A 12,554-nucleotide genomic window follows, 5' to 3' on the forward strand; every position below is an offset into this window, starting at 1 on the left:
TAAAATATTTTTATTGAGTTTAACATATAAGCATATATAATAAATGACAATTACATAATGAATGAATTGTAGACAAGTAAATCCATACAGAAGAGAGAGAAAAAATGGGTAAATAAGAAAAATGCATAACTACATTAATAGTTACTTATAATAATTCAATCTAGTGATAAACATAATGTATGCAACCATATCAGACCCATGATGTGGGCTGCTGCAGGTATAAAGCAGCAATAAAAGTTGACCATACCTACAAAGTCTTGCAGTCCCTTCACCATCGATGGCATGGGGAAAGAGCGAATAGCATCCACTCAGTGGATAACGGTCTGGCTCCATGTTGGTCAATACGATGGCCCAGAAAGTCAATAGTCTCTCTGCCAAACTGGCACTTGGTCGGGTTGATGGTTTGGCTGAAATCGCTCAGCCTGGAGAATAATTGTTTTAAGTGGGCGGCATGCTCATTTTGCGTGTGGCTGGCAATTAAAATGTCTTCGAGGTAGACAAAGGGAAAATGCAGATCCCGGCCCACTGCATCCATCAGCCTCTGGAAAGTCTGAGCCACATTTTTTAACCTGAAGAGCATGCGGAGAAATTCAAACAATCCAAAGGGTTTTTGGGGTGTCTTCGGGGTGTACCAGGATCTGGTGATAGCCCCTGATGAGGTCCACCTTCGAGAATATCCGTGCCCCTTGCAGGCTAGCGGTGATGTCTTGGATATGGGGCACAGGATATCTGTCCGGTATGGTGGCCTCGTTGAAATGGCATTAGTCTCCACATGGCCTCCAACCACCCGCTGCCTTGGGGACGATGTGAGGGGGGCACAAGGACTATCAGAGTGCCACACAATGCTGAGTTCCTCCATCTTTTTGAACTCGTCCCCTGCTAAGTTAAGTTTCTCAGGGGGAGACATCGTGCCCTGGCTTTGAAGGGAGGGCCCTCTTTAACGATTTGGTGCCTCACCCCATGTTTGGGTTCTGCTGAATGGAAGTGAGGCGTGGTGATGGAGGGGAATTCTGCGAGGAACTGAGTGAATTTGTCATCAGCAGTACTCATTGAGTGCAGGTGCAGGCAGGTGAGTTCAGTGCCCTTGAGGGAGTGACTGAAATGTCTGGGCGTGCACCAGCTGGTGCCTTTTGATATCCACCAGGAGTGAGTTGGCCCACAGGAAATCTGCACCCAGTAATGGTTGTTGCATGGCCACCACCATAAATTTCCCAGTGAATTGTATGTCCCCGAAGCATAGGGGAATGTTGCGGGTGCTGAATGTTTGGATGTTGAAGCCAATAGCCACTTAGAGCTCCCATCCCACTTTGCCACAGCAGGCCTCCAAGCTGGTCGGGGGAATGATGCTGTATTGTGCCCCAGTGTCCACCAAGAAACGTCGGCCCAACAGGGAGATTTGATTGTGTAGCAGGCTATGCAGTTGGCCGATCGTTGCAGCCATTAACGATAGCCGGTCTGGGCATTTCCCTGGAACATGCAGGGAGAGCAGCATTGAGTGGCCTCAGAACCCCACTGTGGGTAATAGAAATAGTACTACTCACCAGTGGGGCATGGCGTTTAGGTGGTTGGCAGGACAGTTGGTCGGTGGTCTTCCTGGCCGTGCGCTGATGACGCAGTACTGTCATCTGTTTGAGCGAAGCACAGGTGTCCCTCTTTGCTGGCCATAGCAGGTCTGCTTGGGCAGCTACCTTCCTGGGGTCATTGAAGTCTTCCTCCACGATGAGCACCCTGATGTCCTTGGGCAGCCTCTCCAGTAAGATCTGCTGGAACAGCCAGCAAGAGGTGTGGCTATCATTGAGAGCGAGCATGTCGCTCAAGAGAGTGGAAGAGGCCTTGTCCCCCAAACCATTGATATGCAACAGTTTCAATGCTTCAGCATGATCACAGGTTGCTCTTCCATCTTCGGGTCCAAAGTGCCGTTTGGACCAGTTGGGGTCACCACTGTAGTGAGGTCGCTATGGCTACAGCTAGGTTTAAGCTCTCAGTTATAGCCCTAAGGCTGTAGCTCAAACCCACAGGAGAAGAAAGACACACACACACACCAGTAGAGTGTAATCGACATTGAGTTTATTCAGTGGCAACTCTGCCTTTTATAGTCAGCTCGGGCGTGGCTTTAGCGGCCCGATTGCTGATTGATCACCTTAGATGCCTGGGCCCCAATTTGGACTCCCTTGATCCAAAATGCTTTGCCAGTCGCCGCATTCGATGACAATTTCCATGTCGGCCTGAGCCGAATGCCACTACAGGACACCCTTTATTTTTAAGGCACATTCATAATATATTTTTTTCTCTAATTCTGTGTAGCTCACTTTTTTTTAAACTGTTTCTGTGAACCTATACCTTAAACCAGCTGAAGATCAAACTGCGCTGGGTAGGTCACGTCTCCAGAATGGAGGACCATCGCCTTCCCAAGATCGTGTTATATGGCGAGCTCTCCACTGGCCAATGTGACAGAGGTGCACCAAAGAAATCTCTTGGTGCCTGCCACATTGACAACCGCCAGTGGGCTGATATCGCCTCCAACCGTGCATCTTGGCGCCTCACAGTTCGGCGGGCAGCAACCTCCTTTGAAGAAGACCACAGAGCCCACCTCACTGACAAAAGACAAAGGAGGAAAAACCCAACACCCAACCCCAACCAACCAATTTTCCCTTGCAACTGCTGCAACCATGTCTGCCTGTCCCGCATTGGACTTGTCAGCCACAAACGAGCCTGCAGCTGACGTGGACATTTACCCCTCCATAAATCTTCATCCGCGAAGCCAAGCCAAAGAAAGAATACCTTAAACCAGTGGTTCTCCACCTTTTTCTTTCCACTCACATTCCACTTTAAGTATTCCCTATGCCATAGGTGCTCTGTGATTACTAAGGGACTACTTAACGTGGTATATGGTGGAAAGTAAAAGATTGAAAACCACTGCCTTTGACCTGGGACAATTTCTCTGTTGTACAATGTATACATATCTTTTCCAAACTCAGTATATGGAAAGGTTTGCATTTAGTGGCTTGAGAACACATGAATTAGGATCAAGGGTAGATCATTCAGCATCTCAAATCTTTGATGTCATTAAATAAAATCATACTGATCTAATTGTAAACTCAATCCTGTTTTCTTGTCTACAAGCAGTAACTTTTCAACCCCCCACTTATCAACTACTTGTCCATCACTGACTTAAATAAACAAAGACTCTACCTTGGGGTGGCCAACCTTTTACTTTCCATGCGTCAATTTTTTCACATATGAGTTCAGATGTGGCATACAACTCTTGTACCCCCATTCAATTCTTGTAAAAAATATGTTAAAATAGACAAATTTAGCATTTTTAGATGATATATTGATTTAACGTGAAAACAAGGTATTTACCTTAATGAGACTTTTGAGTTTGTTTCATAAAAGTACAAAACTGTAAATGTTCAGAGAGGACAAACAAAACCCAACTCTGTGACGCACAAGTGTTAACTCTAAACTGACTGGCAAAAACCTACGTCACAGGTGCCTGGCGCCTCAGGGTCAAACAAGTTCAAACATGTATTGAACAGTTATGGAATGAGACTGAACCCAAGTCCTTCTTTCCTAGTTTGACTCATTGAACATTTTTTTTAATGAAAATAGATCAATGTGAAAGAAGATAGCATTTGCCAAAAGATGTGCACAAAATAATGCAATTGCTAAAAATAATTGCTAAGTTTTGGATTTCCTCTCAGTAAACCCCATTTCTAGCTCTAAGCTACCTGAATTCCTGTTAGAGGTTTTTTTACAGATCGGTTACTATTTCTTGCATGAATAGGCTTACACTTTTATTATTATCACAGGGGTCCAATGCGTCTCTTCCAATCATCCAATGCACCACTTTTGGTGCATGCACCATAGGTTAGCCATCCCTACTCTACCTCCATTGACCTCTGAGGAAGCAAAGTGCAAAGGTTTTTAACCTGCAGGAAAGATGGCTTTAATGGTGACCCCCTTATTTTCTGGGATATTCCCACATCCACCCCATCAAGATTCCTCAGAACCTTGTATAGCTCAATCTTGTCACCTGATTTTTAGTAGATACGAGTTCAGCCTATTCTTCTGTAACTATGAAGGCCAGCAATATTCATACTACCCAAGGTATGGTCTCATCATGTAGCTGATGTATACCCCCCCCCCCCCCATTTATGTATTCAGTTCCTATTACAATAAGATAATGTTCTATTATCTTATTGCTAATTGCCTGTGGTACCTGCATGCTAGGCAACAGGGAATCATGCACTAAGGCACCAGACCCCTCTGCATCTAAGCTCTACAATCTCTCACTACATTAATGAAATTGTTCTTGTAATGTCCTCTCATTTCTCCTTACTGCTTTGTGGATCCTCCTCAATTCAGGTAGTCTAATAATTAATTTTCCCAGTTGTACAGATATCTCACCTCCTCACTGAGCTGTCTGCTGCAACATCCATCCTGCCAACATTCCATTCACTTTCCTCAGTGCCTGCTATACCTGCATGCCCACAATCAATGACTGGTGCACAACGGCACCCAGGTCTTGTTGCATCTCTCCTATTCCTAATCGGACACCATTTAGGTAATAATCTTCTCTCCTGTTCTTGCCTCCAAAGTGGATAACCTCACATTTATCCACATTATATTGCATCTGCCATGCATTGGCTCACTCACCTAACTTGTCCAAGTCACCTTGCATCCTCTACATAGCTAACCATGCCACCCAGCTTCATGTTGTCTGCAAACTTGGAGATGCTGCTTTCTATCCCCTCATCTAAGTCATTGATACATATTGTAAGTAACTGGGGTCCCAGCACTGAGCCTTGTGGCTGCCATTCTGAAAATAACCCATTTATTCCTACTCTTTACTTCCTGTCTATCAACCAATTCTCTATCCACCTCAATACCATGCCTCCTATACCGTGTGCTTTAAGTTTGTACACTTATCTCCTGTGTGTGTCCAATTGTATTCTATTTATAAGAGTGAGCTGCTTAAATGGGTTGATGAAGGTAGTTTCTCTGTCTTTGGTAACAAGGTCTTCTCCCTGTGCAAATCACATAAACCACAGTTTTCCTTCCTTGGGAGGTTGCCCTGGTTTGCTGGTTTCTGCGGAAACAAGCTATAAACTCAAAGAAAAGTGGGAACAAGATCTAAACATGGGAAAAGCTATGCTCCGGAACTATGAGAAATACAATAAAAATGAGGTTATGCATGATACAATATAATTGGTTGCACAGGCTATACACCACACCCCAAAAGTTAAATAAATGGGACCCAACAGTATCAGACAGATTTTTTCGCTGTAAGAAGGAAACAGTACATGCAATTTGGGCATGTGAGAAAGTGGAAAAGTTTTGGGAAGATCTAAACCAGGTATTAAATAAAATCACAAAAAGCAACATACCAAAAAATCCAGAGATCTTTCTTCTAAGTAATATAAGAAGTAAAGAACTTGGACTCGATTTGGATGGAGCACAAAAAAGATTTATTATGATAGCCTTAGCTGTAGCAAAAAATGTATAATGTCAACCTGGAAATTAGAAGATAGCCTGAGAATACAGCAATGTTACATAGAAATAAATAAATGTATTCCATTGGAAAAAATAACATATAATTTAAGAAATAACATCACAGTATTCGAACAAATTTGGGAACCGTACATGGAACACAACAGAGAAGTCCTACCGCGGACCTCCACCGCCTAAAATGACAGAAGGAGAAGAAGACGAAATGAATTGACCCAGTATGTAAAAGTAGAAGACACAAATTTCTTGTTTATTTTCATTGTGTGATGACATTGTTTAATGGGTTTGATGTATTGTATATGTTGAACATTGAGTGAGTGGGGAGGGGGGTTGAAAGAGGGAGGGAAGGGAGGGGGGTAAAAGGGGAGAAAATGACACTGTGTATATTCCAGAGGGAAATGTTTGTGTGTATTTTGGTCAGTATGGTTCATAGTGTGAAAAATAAAAAAATTATTAAAAAAACATGTAGATTATTTGATAATGTTGCCAATATTTCTGGCCACTGCAGCTTGCTCTAATAATTTCACATCTGTCACTTGAGCTCTTGGAGCCTCCTTTATTCTTCAGTACCATTTCCATCAATGTCTCATTGCCTTGTCAAAAGTAAGTCTGGACTTGTATTTTCTCATTGACTGCACCAAATCTATCCCTGGTTGCTTCAAGAACGTACCGAAGTGATGTTGCCTTGCTAAGTGCCTCAGACCAACAAGGTAATCCCTAATTGCTTCCACTGAATCTGGTAATGAGTCACAAATGAATAGCTCTGAAATATTTTGGACAGTTAAAGAGCTAAAAAAAAGAGCATGTTTTGTAAATGGTTTCATACCATATATAATGTTATTTATTTGAATCCAGATTTCCTCAGTTAGTTTGCAATCCTATCCATTCTAAAAACTAATCATCTTTCTGCTGCATTATAATATCCCACCTAATCTAATCTCACTCCCTCTGCAGCTTCTACACACTTCATGATCTCTCTGAGACTCACCACGATCATCCTTCTAACATGTACTCTTCAGTTCTATTACTAGAGTAGCCCCTGTTATTGGTGTAAATCCAGAAACTGCTGGAAACACTCAGCAGAATAGGAAGCGTTTTTGGAGAAGGAATCCAGCGTCTGCAAACTTTCCTGCATCTTCCACCTAATGTCAAATGTTAGACCTGTTTTTATTTTGCTTATTTTCCAGATTTCGTGTACCTTTAGCTGCAGGAGGTCAAGGTAGCCATGCAACTGCTAGAATAGGACTGGCCCAATCTGACTAAATAGGAACATTAAATCTTCATACTTCACAAGCCTTGCCTTCCATGACCATGTCTCCAATCACCTCATTGTTTTGTATGAAGCTTCATTGAACAAAGTGGGTAGCTCAAGCTTCCCAACACTCATTCCAAGCTCAATCTTGCTCTTACCACTTATAAACATTGTTTATGTACGTATTGTCAATCTATTGATCTATGGATGAGAAGAGCTTTCACTGTTGGAGTATTGATAATATTAATGGTCTTGGTTCTGCACCACAAACTGTACCTCATCACTTTTTTTTTCCGTCTATGGTCACTGTTTTGGATGAAACCAGACTATGTCCTTCTATCTGATTTCCAGGTCTGTTTCTGATCCCATATTGGCAACTTTATCAAATAACCTACATGTTATGGGTAGTGTCAACCCATTAAATAGTTAAATTATTTTCCTGGTATCAAATTGAATTTTCACCACTCCCTGCTCTTTCTGCCTCTGCTCCGAAAGTCTTTTTCCTCACCTATAACTCCTCTGGAATTAGCTATCCAAACAGACTTTAGCAAAACCACTTTTTGTGACCTTTCTTCCTTCATCTGTTCCTCAATCAGCACAAAACTAGCAGATCCAGAAACTCCTAATGCTTCCAATTTAAAATTCTGGACCTAGGATTCAATTCTTTATGGTCTCATTTTTTTTCCCCTATTTTCCAGCCTCAACTCCACATTCCAACAAATTTCCACTATGGGTGTCGCTCATGTATTTCCTCCTCTTCGTTGCCAATGGTGGTTCAGGTATCTGTTTTTTTTTTCATCAGTAGTCTTCCTAACATGCTCCAATTCTTTGTCTCAACCTTATTATAGGCCCCATCTTAAAACATGTGACAGTGACCAAGCCTTGATCATCACCATTCCTCGTATCTTCTCTTCAGGTCTAACGTACTTTTATTTCTGATTGCACAGACCTGTGAAGAACCTGTTGAATTTTTTTCTTTGCCTGCCTATGACATTGAAGTGTCCAAGTGATGTCTGAATCTGCCAAATGGGGTTAATCAACATGGGCACTTAACAGTGTTTCTGTGATGTACGACTCTATAATTCTATGTCTGGAAGTTACTATGTAAATGCAACTCATTGCTGCTTTGCATGAGCACATGCAGGATACTTGATAAATATGGATGATGTTCTGATAAGAATTGAACAGACCATGTGTGCATATTTAAATGTACAAAAACAATTCTTTTCAAATGTCTTCTCCTCTGGTACTCCCTTTATTGATTTTTATAGATTAACCTGGAGACATTGATTATCTAGGGTGGTTCCTCACTTCTATCAGGAAATTGCCATATTTCAATAATAATTCCAGCAGTAAATGAGAACACTGTCTGCCAGTCAGCACGATGAAAATTAAATGTTGCTTAGCAAAAGACCTTTTGTTATTGCCTCTGCAGGAGAGACAGAATAGCTTGATGATTGTGTAATTATTCCAGAACATAAAGTTATCCATTGGGGCAACTAATTAAAATGAAAGTTGTTTGGAAACGCTTTAAATATGTTAATCAACTTTCAGCTCTAGCTGATTTTTTATTGTGGGAAGCGAAGCCAGTCTTTTATCTACTCCACTAATTATGGTGAATGAAATGCAAGATATACTGTAGCTTTTTCTTTTCTATTCTGTGCTGGTTATTTTATATCATGCACAAGTAAAATTGCAATTTGTCAGAAATAACAATAAAAAGCTAGGCTTGAAACGGAATTCTTTATGGCCTGTAGGGTGTGTTATGTCCTCGGTTGTACCATCGGAGGTTTTAATAAACACTCAGAGAAGCTTGTAAGTTTACAGCACAAATTTTACTCACATCTCAGGCTGCGGTTATGTATAAATACTCTACTGCACTGAGCATTCTCACCACTCAGTGTGATGCGGCTCTTGCAGTTTTGCAGTGCTCCTGCTCCAGCATAAAATAATCCCGTTTCCACTGTATATAACATCCCCCTTCATTTAAAAAAGTCTAAAAATTAAAAGATTTATTAAGATTTAAATTACTTATAAATAAATTGTTACTGCTTCTTGCCATTAAGAATTAAATATTCTAATTATACAATTGCAGTTCTATATTCTTCTCAGCGGAATTGTACTGGTGGTAGGTTGTTGCTTCTCCACCTCGTAGACCTTGTTGTGTCTGTTTGCTTCGGTGGTGTTGGTACGGTTGTGGGTGGTGGTGTTGTTTGCCTTAGTTCTCCTGTTGCCTGCTGTTCAGTCATTATAGTGTTGTTGGTTGGGGTTTCTACTCACATTCCTTCACAAGTTTCTGGATTATTAGAAGCTGCTGGTGCTTCTGGTGCTTTCTGTGTCAGATCTGGGGTTGGGTGAATGTGGATTCTGTTTCATCTCAGCTGCCTACCAGATTCTGTCTCAATGATGTATGACCTTGGCGTCTCAACAATCTTTGCTGGACTCCAGGTTTTTGCCCCTGGCTCTTGAACATGCACATGCTGCCCTCGGAAGTGTTTTCTGGTAGTGTTTGTGCATGTTTATTATAATGTTGACGACTTTCTTCTTGTATGTTAGTCAGCTTTCTTCTTGTTTCCTCTTAGTCGTCTGGTGGAAGAATTTTGCTTGGCAGGGATGTCTTGTACTTTCTGCCATTCAGCAGCTCTGCTGGGGATTTCATGTCGGCCCTTGTGATAGTACAGATTCTATCACCAATGTGTATATGTACATATGTACAGCTGGTAGTATAGGATGAGTGTGATTGGCTGAGAGTGTAGCCACACCTATTGGCAGGTCTTAAAGGATTGCTCCTAGCCAGACCAGGTCATTCTGGACTGGTTGACCTACTTGTGATATGCTCCAGTCTTTTAGTTAATAAAAGCCTTGGTTTGGATCAACAAGTCTTTGATTCTTTCGACGCTCACTATAGCCCTCAAAGGCATGGTTCGCAGTGACAGAAGGGTGAGAGAGGGATCTTCCTTTGTCTCTTGACACTTTGTGAGAGTGCATTTAATTGTCTGTATATGCCTCTCAATGAATCCATGGCCTTTGGGGTAATGTGGTGATGAAATAGTGATGGTGAACCCATATTCTGCAACCATTTCTCTGAATTCACACTATGTGAATTGGGTCCCATTGTAACATATCACTTGTTCAGGTGCCCCCATTCTGTGAAGAATGCACGTACTGCAGCAGAGATAGTTGAGGCTTTCAGATCCTTCACTTTTCTGATGAAGGGGAATTTGGAGTAGTAGCAAGACACAATCAGATACCATTCTTGGTTTTCTGTGACCACAGGTCTGCTCCCACTGTGTGCCATGGCCTGGCGGGTATTTCCGCTGGTATAATCTCTTCTTTTTGTTGTGTATTTCTGGCATGCTGGACATGTAGCCACCATGTTTTCGATGTCCTTGTACATGCCTATCCAGTAAATTGCTGACTTTGCTTTAAGTTTGCATTTCTCCATTCCCATGTGGCCTTGGTGTATTTTCTGGAGAATTTCTTTTTTCATTGTCTCTGGTATTATCAGCCGAGACCCTGCCAGGAGTACCCCGTTCTCCAGGGATATGTCATCCCTGATAGACCAATACTGACGTATTGTAGCTGTACCTGCTTTATCCTTTCTAGCCATCCCTGTATCACCTATTGCGAGAGCAGCTGCAGCTCTTCATCCTTTGTGTTTTCTTCTTTAATCAGGTTTAGTTTGTTATTGGTGGCCCTGACGAGGTGATGTATCTTGATTTCCATGTCTTTCATTTTTAATTTTTAATTTGGGGCAAGACGTGACAAAGCATCAGTGAGCACCATTTCCTTCCCTGGCCTATACTTCAAGGGAAAGTCATAACATTGGAGCCGGAGGAGTAGCCTCTGTAATCTGGTTGGTGCCTTACTTAGGTTCTTTTTCTGGATGTGCTCCAGAGGGCAATGATCACTCTCTACCACAAACTGTCTCCCATAGAGGAATTTGTGGAACTTTTCTCATCCATATACAACTGCCAACAGCTCCCTTTCAATATTGGCATATTGGGTCTTTGCTGTTGTCAGGGCCTTTGAGGCAAAGGCCATCGGTTTTCCTTCCTGCACCAATGATGCCCCGAGGCCTCTGGTGGAAGTATCTACTTGTAATGTGATAGGTTTTTTCCTGTCATAGTAGCTCAGATCTATTTTTCTGCAGACCACTTATTTTAGTTTGTCGAAATCTCACTGATGCGACGGTGACCACTGAAACTCCACATCCTCTTTCAGAAACTCTCTGAGGTTGGATGTGTGGGATGAAGGAATTTATATATTGGCCAGGTTGAGGAAGCTTAGTTCCTTTCCTTTGGGTGGTCCATTTCAGCAATGGCTGTTCCCTTCTCTGGTCTTGGCCTGACCCCTTCAGGTGTGTACACCATTCCAAAGAACTGGCACTCCTCCACCTTGATGATGCATTTGTCTGCATTGAGTTTGATGCCGGCCCCTCTTGTTCTCTCCATGATGTCATGTAGGTGGAGATCATGGGTTTTCCCATCTCTGGCAAAAATCTGGATGTCATTTGTGATGTCGACAGCACCCTTGCATCCCATGTAGGTCTCATCTATCTTTTGCTGGGAGATGTCTTCGCTCACCTTTAGGCCAAAAGGTAGGCGCAGGAACTTGTACCTGTTAGCAGTTGTTAGCAGTGTTGATTCTTCATCCAGCTTCACATTCCAATACCCATTCTTGGCATCTAGCTTACTAAAGATTTTGGATTTCGCTAGTTCAAAATTGATGTCCTCCAGCATTGGTATTGGATAGTGCCCTCTTTTGATTGCTTGGTTTAAGTCTTTGGGGTCCAGACAGATTCTTAGGTGGCCATTCGGTTTTTCTTTTACTACTATAGAATTTACCCAGTCAGTTGGCTCGACTACTTATGCTATTACTCGTTTTTCTTCCATTTCTTCCAGCTCCTGCTTTAGCTTTTGTTTCAGCTCTATTGGCACCTTCCATGGAGCATGGATTAGTGGTCTGTATTTTGGATCTATAGTAATGTGATATTCAAAGTTCCCAAAGCACCCGACTGTGTCATCAAAGCATTCAGGGTACATGTCCAAGAGCTCGGCCTTATTTGTGATTAGAGGCCGTTGCTCAAGTGGGGTGTTGCTATTGATCCTCTTGGATATTTTCTTCTCCCTGATCTCATTGTTTACAGAGATTAGCTGTAATTTTTGGCAACAATTCAGGCCTAGGATTGCTGGTCCGTTGGCATCAACCACAAAGAATGTGCATATAATGCTCTTTCCTTTATGTTTTCCTTTTATTTGGACTTTTCCTAGTTGTTTAATCATGGGCCCACCATAGGCTGTGACCGTGACATTTGCAGCTTCTCGTGTGCCTTCCTCTAGGAACCCATTCTTTATGGACTCGGGGAACATTTGGCAGTACAGTCTAAGTGGGAGGATGTTGCTTTGTGATCCAGTATCCAACTTTATTTTCAAGTTGAATGTTATTGGTTTGTTTCTGATCTTTCTTTTAACTTGGATTGTGGTGTGCAATTCATCTTTTTCTCCCTTCCCTTTCTTGGACATCTCAATCCTGTATTGTTTCAATGCCGAGTGTCAGTGAGTTGGAGTCACTGCTGTCACTTCCCTTGATGTGGCGTACTTTCCTTCTGTATTTTTGGTTCCTTTCTCTTTTCATGTCAGACCTACACATCTTTTCCCAATGATTGACCTTCCCACAGGTCCTGCACTTCCAACCCTACGCGGGGCATTTCTTGCGGTCATTGAAGGGGTGTATTCTGCCGCACTTCCTGCTGTTCTCATATGTCTGCGACTTTCTCTGCAAGTGCCTT

Source organism: Narcine bancroftii, chromosome 5 (assembly GCF_036971445.1).
Source record: "Narcine bancroftii isolate sNarBan1 chromosome 5, sNarBan1.hap1, whole genome shotgun sequence".
Lineage (NCBI taxonomy): Eukaryota > Metazoa > Chordata > Chondrichthyes > Torpediniformes > Narcinidae > Narcine > Narcine bancroftii.